Genomic DNA, 16,084 nt, shown 5'->3' on the forward strand with positions numbered 1-16,084 from the left:
CAAAGAAAATGTTAGTTTTCTCGCCCATATTCCTTGGGGGACACAGGAAACCATGGGTATAGCTCTGCTCCCTAGGAGGCGTGACACTAAGTGAAAGCTGTAAGCCCCTCCTCCATCAGCTATACCCTTCAGCCTGGAGAAGAGACTGCCAGTTTTTTGCTTAGTGTCCAAGGAGGCAAGAGACCCCCTGCTTATGCAGGGTTGTTTTCCTATGATTTTTTTATTTTTGCGTTATTTGTTGTTTTTAATTCGATTTTTTTCTACCTACAGGGACAACAGAGGCGCATTAGACCCCTCTGTTTCTCCCGGGGTTGAGTTGCGCCAGTGCCGGTAATTCCGCACTGCCGCCTCCCCCACAGAAGACAAGGTGGACCAGGGCAGCCTCGCTCCCCTGCGTCCCGCCAGCTCAGGGTCGCCCGCACGCCAAGTCCCTCCCCCGGCTTCCTGCCACTGCGGTGCCAGGAGCTGAAGGGGCGACCCCCGCTGGATGGACTGAGGGCGAAGACAGCGTATGGTGAGAGTGGCTGCTCCAGCCTCCCCTTCCTCCCTCCCACCGCTGCTACATCCCCCATGGCCGCTGCTACATCCCCCATGGCCACTGCTACATGCCACTGCTAGTGACCCCTCCCGAGCTAGGCACTCTCAGAAGCGTATTAGAGTAGAGCGAGCCTCCTCCTCTGAGGCCTCACTCTCCCCGCCACGCGTGCGCACCCAGACGGGCCTCTCCTCTCCAAAGGATTCGCTCTCTGAAGGTGAATTGGCGGTTTCAGATTTGGAAATGGACTCGGCCCTGCCGTCCAAGCTAGCCTCAGCGATGGGTCAACTCATCTCTGATATTCGTGACACCTTTAAGGTGCAGGATGACCCCCCTAGCTCTGACGCAGCTAGCGTCTCCTTTATCAGACCCAGGCAGGCCTCAAAAGTCTTTCCAATCCACTCTGATTTCTCCTCTGTGGTGTCTAAGGCTTGGGCTCGCCCGGACGCCCGTTTTGTCAACCCCAAGAAGCTGGACATTTGCTATCCTTTTCCAGCCGATGTCGTGGCCACATGGTCTTCCCCACCCAAGGTGGACCCCCCTGTGGCCCGGCTGTCAAAGAACACGGCCATCCCTGTTCCCGACGGGTCCTCTCTTCAGTCAGCGGAGGACCGTCGCATGGAGACCCTTTCCAAGGGCATTTTTGCTGCCTCCGGTTCTGCTCTCAGACCGGTTTTTGCCTCTGCTTGGGCAGGGAAAGCAATCTCTGCTTGGGGTGCGCAGCTGGAACAGGAGTTGGACTCGGACGTCCCCATCCAGGACCTACGTTCCTTGGCCCAGCTTATTATTCGGGCCGGGAATTTTGTTTGTGAGGCCTCCCTTGATGCGGGAGCCCTTATTGCACGCTCCTCCGCCCTGGCAGTTTCCGTCAGGAGGGAGCTCTGGCTGAAGGTTTGGAAAGCGGACGCTGCCTCCAAACGTTCCTTGGCGGGGCTACCGTTTGCGGGTTCCCGCCTTTTCGGGGTCCGCCTAGACGAACTTATTTCGGAGGCCACGGGTGGTAAAAGCACCCATCTTCCTCAACCCCAAGCCAGGGGCGCCCCCCGCGGACGCCCTGGTGCGTCTTGTTTTCGGTCCTCCCGCAGGACCTCTGGGGCTCCCACCACAGCTGCCGCTTCGGCTCCTCCCCAGGATAAGCGTAGGAAGCCGTTTTTTCGGGCGCAGCCCTCCTGGCGCAAGCCGCAGGCTGCCCGCACACCCGCAGCAAAGCAGTCCTCTGCCTGAAGGCGCGCCCTCACCTACCCGGGTGGGGGGCCGGCTCCTCCTTTTCAGGGACGTCTGGATGGCTCACGTCTCCGACGCCTGGGCCCTCGAAATTGTGTCCTCCGGATACAAAATCGAATTTGCATCCTTCCCTCCAGATCGGTTCTTTCGCTCCCGCCCGCCGCGGGACCCGAAAAGCGCGGCTGCGTTCTCCGCGGCCGTTCAAGCCTTACTGGACAGGGGGGTGATTACCCCCATTCCTCTAGAGGAAAGGTTCCAAGGGTTCTACTCGAACCTCTTTGTAGTTCCCAAGAAGGGAGGTTCGGTGCGGCCCATTTTGGACCTCAAAAAGCTCAACCGTTTTCTCCTTCTTCGACGGTTTCGGATGGAGTCCCTCCGTTCCGCGGTGGCTTCCCTGGAGCAGGGAGATTTCATGTCTTCCATCGATATACAGGATGCCTACCTCCATGTTCCGGTAGCCCGGTGTCACCATCGCTTCCTCCGATTCGCCGTGGGGGACCTCCACTTCCAGTTTGTCGCCCTTCCCTTTGGGCTGGCAACAGCCCCCCGGGTGTTCACCAAGGTCCTGGCCCCGGTTTTGGCCTTACTCCGTTCCAGGGGTGTTTTTCTGCTACCGTACTTGGACGATATCCTCATCAAGGCTCCGTCCCTTTCTCAAGCGGTTGCCAGCGTGGATCTCACTCTAGAGACTCTGGCGAGGTTCGGTTGGGTCATCAACTTCCCCAAGTCCTCCCTTCCCCCCTCCAGACAACTAGTCTTCATGGGAATGCTTTGACACAGGAGCGGCGGAGGTACGTCTTCCCTTGGAAAAACGTCTGATCCTCCGTGGGGCGGTTCGGGGTCTCCTTCTCCACCGTCGACCGTCCTTCCGCTTCTGCATGCGGGTCTTGGGGCAGATGGTTGCCTGCTTCGAGGCGATCCCATTTGCGCAGTTTCACTCCCGCCCTCTCCAACGGGCGATCATCTCCTCCTGGGACAAATCGCCGGAGTCTCTGGATCATCCCTTCCATCTATCGCCTCCGGTGCGGTCATCTCTCCGCTGGTGGTTACAGTCCCCTCTTCTGGGCAGGTCCTTTCTGCCACTCAACTGGTTGGTGGTTACAACCAATGCCAGTCTCTTGGGCTGGGGAGGCGTGTTTCCTCCCCGATCCGTCCAGGGCATTTGGTCTCCATCGGAGTCCAAACTCTCGATCAATGTCCTGGAGCTGAGAGCGGCCCTTCTGTCTCTACGACACTGGACTCATCTGCTGAAGGGTCATCCAGTTCGTGTACAATCGGACAACGCCACGGCTGTGGCGTACATAAACCACCAGGGGGGCACTCGCAGCGCTGCAGCAATGCGGGAGGTCACCAGCATTCTCCGTTGGGCGGAAGCCCACGTCCCGGCCCTATCTGCAATTTTTATTCCAGGGGTGGACAATTGGGCGGCGGACTTCCTCAGTCGCACCACCGTCGACCCCGGCGAGTGGTCTCTTCACCCGGAGGTATTCGAGGCCATTTGCCTTCGTTGGGGCATACCGGACGTGGACCTCATGGCCTCAAAATTCAATCACAAGGTCCCCGCCTATCTGTCCAGGGCCAGGGATCCGGGAGCTTGCGGAGCCGACGCCCTCGTTCTTCCTTGGCGAGGCTTCGCGCGCCCATACATATTCCCTCCCATCCCTCTCCTGCCCAAGGTCCTTCGGAAGATCGCGGCGGAAGGCGTCTCGGTGATTCTGGTCGCTCCGGACTGGCCCCGCCGGTCTTGGTATGCCGACCTCATGCTGCTCCTGGCAGACGCGCCCTGGCCGCTGCCCGCCAGGGAAGATCTTCTCTCTCAGGGACCGATCTTCCACCCGCGTTTAGGGTCCCTACGTTTGACGGCGTGGTTGTTGAGACCACCGTCCTGACACGTAGGGGTTTTTCTGCGGACGTCGTCCGCACCATGATCCGCGCCCGTAAGCCGTCCTCTTCTAGGATCTATTATAGGACCTTTTTGGGGTTCTGTGCCGATCTGGGGATTCCTCCGCTCCGCTTTTCTCTCCCCACCGTTTTGTCCTTCCTGCAGAGCGGACTGGCCCAAGGTCTGGGCCTTAGTTCTTTGAAGGGTCAGGTGTCTGCGCTGTCCATTTTGTTTCAGCGCCCACTGGCCCTTCTTGGTCCTGTCAAGACCTTCCTTCAGGGCGTGGCTCACGCGGTTCCCCCGTACCGCCCTCCGGTACCGCCCAGGGACCTGAACCTGGTTCTCTCAGCGCTCCAGGCTTCCCCTTTCGAGCCTCTGCGGACGGTTTCCTTGCGACTTCTGTCCTGCAAGGTTATTTTCCTTGTAGCCGTCACCTCTCTTCGGAGGGTGTCCGAATTGGCTGCAATCTCCTGTCTGGAACCTTTCCTAGTGTTCCACCAGGACAAGGTGGTTCTTCGTCCGGTCCCTTCCTTCCTTCCTAAGGTGGTCTCCGCCTTTCATCTGAACGAGGACATCGTTCTCCCCTCTTTGTGTCCTTCCCCTTCCCACCCGCGGGAGAGGAAGCTTCATCGCCTGGACGTTGTCAGGGCGCTCAAGATTTACCTGGAAGTAACCAGCTCTTTCAGGCATACTGACTCGCTCTTTGTGGTCCCGGAGGGGTCGCGCAGAGGGATGGCGGCATCCAAAGTTGCTATCGCCCGTTTTGTCAAGATGGCTGTTACTGAGGCTTATCTCGCCAAGGGCAAGGTTCCGCCCCTTGGTGTTACCGCTCACTCCACTAGAGCGGTCGGGGCTTCCTGGGCTCAGAGGAATCGGGCTTCTACGGAGCAGATTTGCAAGGCGGCCACTTGGTCCTCCTTGCACACCTTCACCAAGTTCTACAGGGTGCATACTCATGCGTCGGCTGACGCTGCTTTAGGCCGTCTGGTGTTGCAGGCGGCAGTTGATTGATGCCTCTGGTGTTGGTTGAGTTTGTTCTGGTCCCTCCCTTCTGGGACTGCTCTGGAACGTCCCATGGTTTCCTGTGTCCCCCAAGGAATATGGGCGAGAAAAGGAGACTTTTGTATTACTTACCAGTAAAGTCTCTTTCTCGCTCTTCCTTGGGGGACACAGCACCCGCCCTTCATTTGGGTTACAGTTGTGGTTCCGGCTTGGTTGCCCCCGTTGGGGCTCGACAGTTCTTTTTCCGGTTGGTGGTTATCTTTCACTACTTGGACACGCAACTGGCAGTCTCTCTCTCCAGGCTGAAGGGTATAGCTGATGGAGGAGGGGCTTACAGCTTTCACTTAGTGTCACGCCTCCTAGGGAGCAGAGCTATACCCATGGTTTCCTGTGTCCCCCAAGGAAGAGCGAGAAAGAGACTTTACTGGTAAGTAATACAAAAGTCTCCTTTTTTTCACTATTTTTAAAAAGTAAAACAAATTATAACCTATACAAATTTAGTATTGCCGTAATCATACAACCTGCAGAATAAGGTCATGATGTCATTTGTAGCGCACAGTGAACAAAGCATAATATCAAAACCCAAAAAACCTTGACAGAATTATACGTTTTTTTCCCCCCATTTTCCAATACAAACTATGGTAAAATAGTGCCATTAAAAAGTACAACTTTGTAACAAATCTGTTAGTTGACACAGTGTTTCCAAACCCACTGCCATAACAGTTATGTGGAGGTGGCCATGGTTGTCCAAAGCCCATGAAGGCATCTTCAGTCATGAAGTTGACTGCTTTCAGGAAACATATAGGTTTTGGGGTACAATTACTTTTCAAGGAGTGTAATCCTGTATTCTGTAGGTTACGGTTTAAAATATCCAGCTTAAAAACTGATATTTGGTCTTTCCAGTGCATGTACATTTACAGTAGGCTTATGTGTGGTATGTATGAACTCTGTACATGAAATTTAATTGAAAGTTTTAGGATTTATGCATATAAAAATTATTGAAATTGTTAGCAGGCACACTTGCAGTTGGAGTAACGTATTATATATTAAACCAATTAAAATAAACCCACACATATAAGATAAATTAAATATATAGCAAGTTAATATAATATTGTGTACATAAGATTTCGTACATAAAGCAGCATGTAAATTCAAATTAGCAGCATAGGGATTCAAATTAGCAGCATAAATAGTATGCATATACTGCAACTTTCTACTTGGGTCACACTTTAACCCATTAATGTCTATTATTGAAAATTACACTTGGGTGCAAAGTTGCATGAAGGTATCTGTGTATATTAATCTTCTCCCTGCCAAGGACGTAGGGTGGCAATTCAGTAGCCAAGGATTTACCTCATACATCCTTGCTGCTGAGGGCAGGATCTCAGACTATGTAACAGCTAGAGATTGAAGTTTGACAATCTCAGCTTTAAAACAAGACCAAGGTTAAGGCTCTAGTCACGTTAAATTACAGGTTAGAGCTCTTAGCGCTCATGCACATGACCGTATATATTTTGCAGTCCGCAAAAACGGATCCGCCAAAAATACGGATGACGTCCATGTGCATTCCATATCTTGTGGAACAGCTGGCCCATAATAGAACAGTACTATCATTGTCCATAATGCGGACAATAATAGGACATGTTAAATTTTTGGGCGGAACGGAAATACGGGAACGGAATGCACACGGAGTAACTTCCTTTCTTTTGTGGACCCATTGAAATGAATGGTTCTGCATACGGTCATCAAAAAAAAAAAAGGGACGGACACGGAAAGAAAATACGTTCATGTGCATGAGCCCTTCGAATGGGTCTCGGTGAAGCTGCAAATGTCTGCAGCTTTCATTCCTGACCCGATTTCTAAGTGCTCTAATTGCTGAATTATCACAGCTAGAACCAATCTTGGTCTTGTTTTAAAGCTGGGTCAGCTTGGTTCGCTTTAAAACAAGTGTCACAAAAATAGAAAAACAATGTCCCAGAGCTGAGAAGTCACTTCTGTCTTTAAAAAGCAAAGCTACTTGCACAGTATGGTACCTCAAGGTTGTCCACAGTATGTCCACACTTCTTCTCCTGTATCGGGGACTCCACAGACTATGCCTAATTCTTCCTATAGCTTAAATCCACCACGTTTTTTTTAGTCTCTAGACACAGATGTTCTCAGCGTTCACACTCCATAAGCCATACCACTCCATGGAAGCCAAAAGATACCCAGAACAGGGGAGAGAAGGGACTGCTGGATAGGATCTCCCGCTTTATTTCATAAAACTTACAGGATAGAGTCCGACGCAAAATTCCAGGGCGTAAGCTTTGTGAACAAGCCTGTAGACAGAATGATTAAATCTATCCATCTGTTACCAAATATGGCAATGCAACAAGAACATGTACATTAAAAAATTGGACATACTTGGTCAAGTTTACCCTCTAAAACATAGATCATGAAACGCAGAAATCAACATGTGTTATCATGGGAATTTGTCACAAGTGACCTTCCCATCAAGCTGTTTGCATAGACACATAGCTGTGGTTCACCTGATTAAAACGCTGTTTTTCTTTTGTTGGTTCGAGGCTCCTTTCCTGAGTTGTTATACTTTTTCTTAATAAGCAAGTTAGGCCTTTGGTGCAATGACTGCATCACATTGCTCTTTTTGTCCCCGAGCACCGTTCGTTTCTGTGGCCAGCTGCTCCCTCGCTGCTTTGCTACTGCTTGGCCCTGCCAATCAAAGCATCCAGAGAGGGGCTCTTGGAGCTTTGGTGCAACAAGAAATGCATTAAGAAAATAAAACATAACTGGAACTTAGCCTCTGTCTGTTCGTCAGCTGCATAATGAGGTTGCTGGAGACAGATTCCCTTTAAGTTCAGAAGTGACCGTACCATAACACACTTTCTAATGTTACAGACTACTGTGGTTGGGGCCAGAAGTTTTTGAACTGACACTAGTTTTGGTTTTGGCCTCTTGCACGGGACCTTTGCCGTATTGCGGCTTGCATACGGTGGGTCCGCAATACACGGGTCACCGGCCATGTGCATTCCGCAAATCCGGAGATGCGGAATGGAAGCACGCAACGGAAGCACTACGGAGTGCTTTCGTGGGGTTCCGTTCCGCGCTTCCGTTCAGCAAAAAGATAGAACTTGTCCTATCTTTTTGCGGAACGGACGGATCGCGGACCCCATTCAAGTGAACGGGGCCGCGATCCGCATGCAGCATCCCCACGGTCGGTGCCCGTGCATTGCGGACTGCACAAGAGGCCTTTTACAGAGTCTGCTGCTTCAGTGTTTTAGATCTTTTTGTCAGATGTTTCTATGGTACACTGAAGTACATGCATTTCACAAGTGTTTGGTCTTACTTGTATTGACAAATACATCAAGTTTACGCAAAGCCTCAATATTTCCAGTGCTGACCCTTTTTTTTTCAGGATTTATGCTGATCGCCCTGGCATGCTGGAGTTCAGCTTCTGCAGTGAGCCCTGACTGACGGCCACCCTAATCAGTGCAGTTTATCACAATTTCTGTGTTTGTTTGTCCACCAGCTTTTTGAGGATTGACCACAGGTTGTTAATCGGATCGAGATCTGGGGAGTTTCCTGGACATAGATCCAAATTTTCAATGTTTTCTTCACCGAGCCACTTCCTTGTCACTTTTGCCTTGTGACATGGTGCTCCATCTTGCTGGGGAAAAAATTGTTCATCACTCAGTTGCCCCTGGATGGTTGGGAGAGGTTGCTCTTCATGTTTTCATACCATTCTTTATTCATGGCAGTTTGTGAGCCCACTCCCTTGATTGAGAAGCAGCCCCACACATGAATGGTCTCAGGATGCTTTACTGTAGGCATGACACAGGACTTGGGGTAGCGCTCACCTTTTCTGCTCTCGGCAGTCACTTTCCAGGTGACCCTAACAGTGCGAAGGGGCTTGATTAGTGCAGATAACTTTACCCCAATTCTCTGAAGTCCAGTCCTGCAGAATGTCAGTCTGTTCTTGATGTTTTTCTTGAAGAGAAGTGGTTTCTTTGCTGCCCTTCTTGACACCAGGCCGTCCTCCAAAAGCCTTCTCTCCCTGTGTGTGCAGATGTACTCGCACCTGCCTGCTGCCATTTCTGAACAAGGCCGTATGCACACAAGCATGGGTGAACGCACATAAGATCCACACTAATTTCTGTGCATTTCTGCACTGTATCTGCATCAAAATCCAAGCAATTTCTAAAAGCAGTTTTTTGTGCGGCTTTAATGTGTTTTTGCAGCAGATCTCACCCTTCATTGGAAAAGGGTCAAATCCGCAACTAAAACCACAAACATAGACAACCTACATAGAAAATGCCAGACCGCTGGTACTGAATTATGTCCTTTATTACAAAATTACATTATACAACATACATGATTAAAAGAATCAGTGCAGGAGATAAAAGCAACATCACTGGAGGAGACATACGTGAGACGGAGTCCCCATCATGGAAAAATGTACAAAACGCGCCGAAAGTACGCCGAAACGCGCGTTGGGGTTGGCGCCATCCTGGAGGAGACTTTCTGCACGGGTAAATGTCCCTTATCTCAGCATGTATGAATTTCTATATGCATGACCATGTTTTTTGTACATTTTTCCATGATGGGGACTCCGTCTCACGTATGTCTCCTCCAGTGATGTTGCTTTTATCTCCTGCACTGATTCTTTTAATCATGTATGTTGTATAATGTAATTTTGTAATAAAGGACATAATTCAGTACCAGCGGTCTGGCATTTTCTATGTAGGTTGTCTATTTATATTTATGCCATAGGCTAGGTTAGCACTTTTATGTGTATTCAATTGATGGTTACGGTATCTATTTTGGTAGTAAAACCACAAACATAATTGACACCCTGCAGATTTGGAATTCCGCAATGCAGGTAAATTCCTGCACAGAAAAAATGCATGCACATGTGTAATCTCATACACTTTGGTGGTACTGTACTACTCTGCAGTTTTTCCTCACAGGAATCTGCACAGAAAAAAACATATGTATTCCACACATGTGCAGGTAGCCTTAGAAGACTGTCCTGGCACTTTCCTGGACTTTCATGGGGGCCTTGAAGCCTTCTTTACAGCAATTGAACCTCTTTCCTTGAAGTCTTTGATCCTATAAGTGGTTGATTTAGGCGCAGTCTTACAAGCAGCAGTGTCCTTGCCTGTGAAGCCCTTTTCATGCAAAGCAATGATTTCTGCATATATTTCCTTGGAGGTAACAATGGCTAACAGAAAACAGGGCTCCAGACTAAAAAAAAAAATCTCAAGGAGCCATTGGCTCCTAACCTGAAAATTTTAGGAGCCAAATGAAATTTTTAGTCGCCAAATTTTAAATCCATATAATATAGCTGGGATGCTCAGGAGCATGGGGTTTTCTAAGCTACAGCCCACTAAGTTTCTCACCTATCTCTAGAACAGGGCCCCCAAAATTAAGAGGAGAGCACTACGCATGTGCGGCAGGTGCTCTCGGCTATTTTCAGAACTCCCGTAGAAGTGAATGGATGGTGAACTACGCAAGCATGATCACCTCTCCATTCACCTATATGGAAGTTTCAGAACTCCCATAAGTCAATACAGAGTGGGCGTGCATACATGGTGCGCCCTCGTTCACTTTGGGGGCCGTACCTATCCTATGCCACCAAAGTGCGAAATGGGGCAACCCCTTTAACCTCTTAAGGACATAGGGCGTACAGGTACGCCCTTGTGCCCTGGTACTTAAGGACACAGGGCGTACATGTACGCCCTGTGTATTTTCGATCACTGCCGTGCGGCTGGCAGTGATCGGAACCCGGTGCCTGCTCAAATCATTGAGCAGGCACCTAGGCTAAATGCGCGGGGGGGTCCCGTGACCCCCCCATGTCGGCGATCGCGGCAAACCGCAGGTCAATTCAGACCTGCGGTTTGCTGCGATTTCTGAAGTTTCTGGTCCCCGCAGTCCCTGACCGCAGGGATCAGAAACTTTATATGCCAAAAAAAAAGTTTTATTTACCCCCCCCTGCACCCCCGAATGATTTTTATGGTGGCGGGAGGTGCAGGGGGAGGGTTGCGGGCGGTGCGGGAGGCGGGCGGTGCGGCAGGCGGGATCGCGATCCCCCGCCCGCCTCCCCTTGTATAATCGTTGGTGTCTAGTGGGGATACCAGGGTGCCAGCACATTGCTGGCACCCTGGTATAAACGGCTGACATCTGCGATGCGATGTCAGCCGTTTAACCCTTTCCATACAGCGGTCCGTACGGACCGCTGTATGGAAAAGGTTAACAGCGCAGGGAGCTCCCTCCCTCTCCCATCGGGGGGCTGCTGTGCCTTTGCAGCCCCCCGATGGGGAGGGAGAGAGCCCCCAGAGAGCCCCCCGAGAGATCCCCTCCTTACCCTTCCCCGTCTGCGAAGTTCTGAGCAGTACTGAGCAGACGGGGAAGGTTCCCATGGCAACAGGACGCCTCTCAGGCGTCCTGCTGTCCATGGTGCTGAACAGATCTGTGCTGAAAGCATAGATCTGTTCAGTGTAAGTAAAATACAGTACAGAACAATATATATTGTACTGTACTGTATTATTCAGACATCAGACCCACTGGATCTTCAAGAACCAAGTGGGTCTGGGTCAAAAAAAAGTGAATAAAAGTGAAAAAAAAGTAAAAATCAAAAAACACATTTATCACTGATAAAAAATGAAAAAAATAAAATTCCCTACACATGTTTGGTATCGCCGCGTCCGTAACGACCTGATCTATAAAACGGTCATGTTACTTTACCCGAACGGTGAACACCATAAAAATAAAAAATAAAAAACTATGATGAAATTGAAATTTTGCCCACCTTACTTCCCAAAAAAGGTAATAAAAGTGATCAAAAAAGTCGCATGTACGCCAAAATTGTAACAATCAAACCGTCATCTCATCCCGCAAAAATCATACCCTACCCAAGATAATCGCCCAAAAACTGAAAAAACTATGGCTCTTAGACTATGGAAACACTAAAACATGATTTTTTTTGTTTCAAAAATGAAATCATTGTGTAAAACTTACATAAATAAAAAAAAAGTATACATATTAGGTATCGCCGCGTCCGTATCGCCCGGCTCTATAAAAATATCACATGATCTAACCCCTCAGATGACCACCGTAAAAAAATAAAAATAAAAACGGTGTAAAAAAAGCCATTTTTTGTCATCTTACGTCACAAAAAGTGTAATAGCAAGCAATCAAAAAGTCATATGCACCCCAAAATAGATGCCAATCAAACCGTCATCTCATCCCGCAAAAAATGAGACCCTACTTAAGATAATCGCCCAAAAACTGAAAAAACTATGGCTCTTAGACTATGGAGACACTAAAACATTTTTTTGGTTTTAAAAATGAAATCATTGTGTAAAACTTACATAAATAAAAAAAATTGTATACATATTAGGTATCTCCGCGTCCGTGACAACCTGCTCTATAAAATTACCACATGATCTAACCTGTCAGATGAATGTTGTAAATAACAAAAAAAAAACGGTGCCAAAAAAGCTATTTCTTGTTACCTTGCCGCACAAAAAGTGTAATATAGAGCAACCAAAAATCATATGTACCCTAAACTAGTACCAACAAAACTGCCACCCTATCCCGTAGTTTCTAAAATGGGGTCACTTTTTTGGAGTTTCTACTCTAGGGGTGCATCAGGGGGGCTTCAAATGGGACATGGTGTCAAAAAAACCAGTCCAGCAAAATATGCCTTCCAAAAACCATATGGTGTTCCTTTCCTTCTGCGCCCTGCCATGTGCCCGTACAGCTGTTTACGACCACATATGGGGTGTTTCTGTAAACTACAGAATTAGGGCCATAAATAATGAGTTTTGTTTGGCTGTTAACCCTTGCTTTGTAACTGGAAAAAAAATATTAAAATGGAAAATCTGCCAAAAAAGTGAAATTTTGAAATTGTATCTCTATTTTCCATTAAATCTTGTGCAACACCTAAAGGGTTAACAAAGTTTGTAAAATCAGTTTTGAATACCTTGAGGGGTGTAGTTTCTTAGATGGGGTCACTTTTATGGAGTTTATAATCTAGGGGTGCATCAGGGGGGCTTCAAATGGGACATGGTGCCAAAAAAACAGTCCAGCAAAATCAGCCCTCCAAAAACCAAACGGCGCACCTTTCACTCTACGCCCCGCTGTGTGCCCGTACAGTAGTTTACGGCCACATATGGGGTGTTTCTGTAAACAGCAGAGTCAGGGCAATAAAGATACAGTCTTGTTTGGCTGTTAACCCTTGCTTTGTTAGTGGAAAAAATGGGTTAAAATGGAAAATTAGGCAAAAAAATGAAATTCTCAAATTTCATCGCCATTTGCCAATAACTCTTGTGCAACACCTAAAGGGTTAACGACGTATGTAAAATCAGTTTTGAATACCTTGAGGGGTGTAGTTTCTTAGATGGGGTCACTTTTAGGGAGTTTCTCCTCTAGGGGTGCATCAGGGGGCTTCAAATGGGACATGGTGTAAATAAACCAGTCCATAAAAATCAGCCTTCCAAAAACCAAACGGCGCACCTTTCACTCTACGCCCCGCTGTGTGGCCGTACAGTAGTTTACGGCCACATATTGGGTGTTTCTGTAAATGGCAGAGTCAGGGCAATAAAGATACAGTCTTGTTTGGCTGTTAACCCTTGGTTTGTTAGTGGAAAAAATGGGTTAAAATGAAAAATTAGACAAAAAAATGAAATTCTCAAATTTCCTCCCTATTTGCCAATAACTCTTGTGCAACACCTAAAGGGTTAACAACGCATGCAAAATCAGTTTTGAATACCTTGAGGGGTGTAGTTTCTTAGATGGGGTCATTTTTGGGTGGTTTCTATAATGTAAGCCTCGCAAAGTGACTTGAGACCTGAACTGGTCCCTAGAAATTGAGTTTTTGTAAATTTCGGAAAAATTTCAAGATTTGCTTCTAAACTTCTAAGCCTTATAACATCCCCAAAAAATAAAATATCATTCCCAAAACAATTCAAACATGAAGTAGACATATGGGGAATGTAAAGTCATCACAATTTTTGGGGGTATTACTATGTATTACAGAAGTAGAGAAACTGAAACTTTGAAATTTGCAAATTTTTTTCAAATTTTTGTTAAATTAGGTATTTTTTGGTGCAAAAAAAAATTTTTTTTTGACTCCATTTTACCAGTGTCATGAAGTACAATATGTGACGAAAAAACAATCTCAGAACGGCCTGGATAAGTCAAACCGTTTTAAAGTTATCAGCACTTAAAGGGACTCTGGTCAGATTTTCAAAAAATGGCCTGGTCCTAAGGTGTAAAAAGGCTGTGTCCTTAAAGGGGTTAAAAGGGTTTTCTGGTAATCTGATAATCCACAGGATAGTTTTATATTTCTGACCACTGGGACTGCCCCATACCCCGAAATGAATGGAGAGGCTGGTGGAGCATGCGCCTTGGCGCTACATTTATTCTCTATGCGACCGCCAGAAATAGCCAAGCCCTGTCCTCAGCTATCCCCAGCAGTCCAATAGAGAATGAATGGGGTGGCAGGTGCATACACTACCTGCTGCTGCATTTATTTTAGGGAGCTCCATAGGGCAGGGATGGCCAACCTGAGACTCTCCAGCTGTTGCAAAACTACAACTCCCAGAAAGTCTACAGCTATCAGCATGGCATGGTGGGAATTGTAGTTTTACAAAAGCTGGAGAGCCGCAGGTTGGCCATCCCTGCCATAGGGTATGGGGCGACTTTTTCATTTATTGAAGGGGTTCCCAGACACCTAGCAGTCTATACATGAAGATATCTCCACCAGTCCTTAAATGACCTGGGGCATAACTATGGTGAAAGGAACGGCACAAGTGGGGCGGGGGTGGGGGTCAGTGCCAGGTGGTCTGTGACTGTCAGGAGCCCCTCTACTAGGCACATTACCCTCATGGCTTCTCTATAATAAGGTATACAGTAGTTAGTGACGGCACATCTGTACAGACATGGAGCTGGGCGTGTGATGGAAAAGAAGGGCAATGACATACTTCGTAGTAGAGGCTCTCCACACAAGGCCAGAGCAATGTCACTCGCTCCCTGACATAGTGCACATGATGTCACTGAGCTTTCCTCCCCGCCTGCTTGTCCAGTACTCTTCCTCCACAAGTCACGCTGAGGCAGAGGACTCGCCACTGCAGCAGCCTCAGAGCCTGGTCACACAGATACATAGAATTAAAGATCCTTCCCCCAGCATGCCATGAAAGTGCCAGGTGAATGCCTTGGTGACCCCTGCCATGGTGACTGGGCAGACATGTGCTGCCACTACAGCCTGCTGCCCACCCCCTGCACAGGGCACTGCCCAGGAGAACACTACATGTACCTGCACAAGCCAACGGCTGCCTTAGGAAGTTTCAGCATGGGATCAAGCACTGTGCTCCGTCCAAACCTGCCCACTCCAGGCACTGAGAGCCCAGGAACTGTGACCGCCCGGCTCCCTCACCTTCACACAAGCGCCCTGATAGTGACCGGATACTGCAGTCTATTTGCGCTGTCCATCAAAACGCCTGCCATCCCAAGCCCCGCCCATCCATCGGCGACAGCCGATCACAGGGCAGGAGTACCAGATTAGCCAATCAGTGAGCAGAATCCAAAGTCTTTCACCTGCATGTGACCGGACACCTGATTGGAGGATGAGGTTTGTTGCTATTCTGGCCGGGCTGGCGATGGAGATTCGATGTGTGAAGCGCAATGTTTGATGAAAGAGCAGCGCAAGGTCTAGGCGCAAATGGCGACAAGACTACAAAGTGTTGTCACCTTTTTGCAATTCTAAGTCGCATTGGCGACCAAAATGGTCGCTATCTGGAGCCCTGGAAAATTATTTCAAGCATCATCCCCTTCCAAAGCAACCTTTCTGCTCTTCTAATCCAATCAATATGACAGTGATATCAGCTGCCTTGTCCTGGTTATCACTTTCTCCTGAGCTAAAGAGAAGATCGCTGAAATGTTGGGTCATTTTACGGCTGAGATGCAGTGGAAATAGGGTTTTCGTGATTAAGTTGATTTTATGGCAAGGAATGACTGCAATTAATTGCAATTTATCTGATCATTTGTCACACCAATCTGCAGTCCTTGGAAATTGCAGTCATAAAAACTGAAGTAGCAAACTTTGTGAAAACCAAAATTTGTGTCCGTCTCAAAACTTTTGGCCATGACAGATCTGTGTACTTAATACACTAGCTAGATATACTGCTGTTATCTGTCTTGGTTCTGTCACTGGAATTGATTCATCCGTATTATGAGATGCTGAACTCTGATCCATTGGGCAACAACTGGCACAGGAACAGTAGTCTGTGTTGGGCATAAAACCTGCCAGTAGGTAATGATTTCTCTCAACTGTGCTGTTGTCATTTATGTTGTCTATATGCATGTGTTCCTGCCATATAGAAGTGCTAAAGAAAAATGGTACAACATATCTTTTCATTCATCACGTCATATTTTAAAATGCA

The 16,084-nt window shown here is 48.0% G+C and overlaps 1 protein-coding gene across 4 annotated transcripts in view; it reads left to right on the top strand.

The window, feature by feature from the left end:
* Positions 1–16,084, top strand: part of CLCN3 (chloride voltage-gated channel 3) — a 106,911-nt gene that overhangs the window by 61,289 nt on the left and 29,538 nt on the right. The window lies entirely within an intron of this gene.

This window comes from Bufo bufo, chromosome 2 (assembly GCF_905171765.1).
Source record: "Bufo bufo chromosome 2, aBufBuf1.1, whole genome shotgun sequence".
NCBI lineage: Eukaryota > Metazoa > Chordata > Amphibia > Anura > Bufonidae > Bufo > Bufo bufo.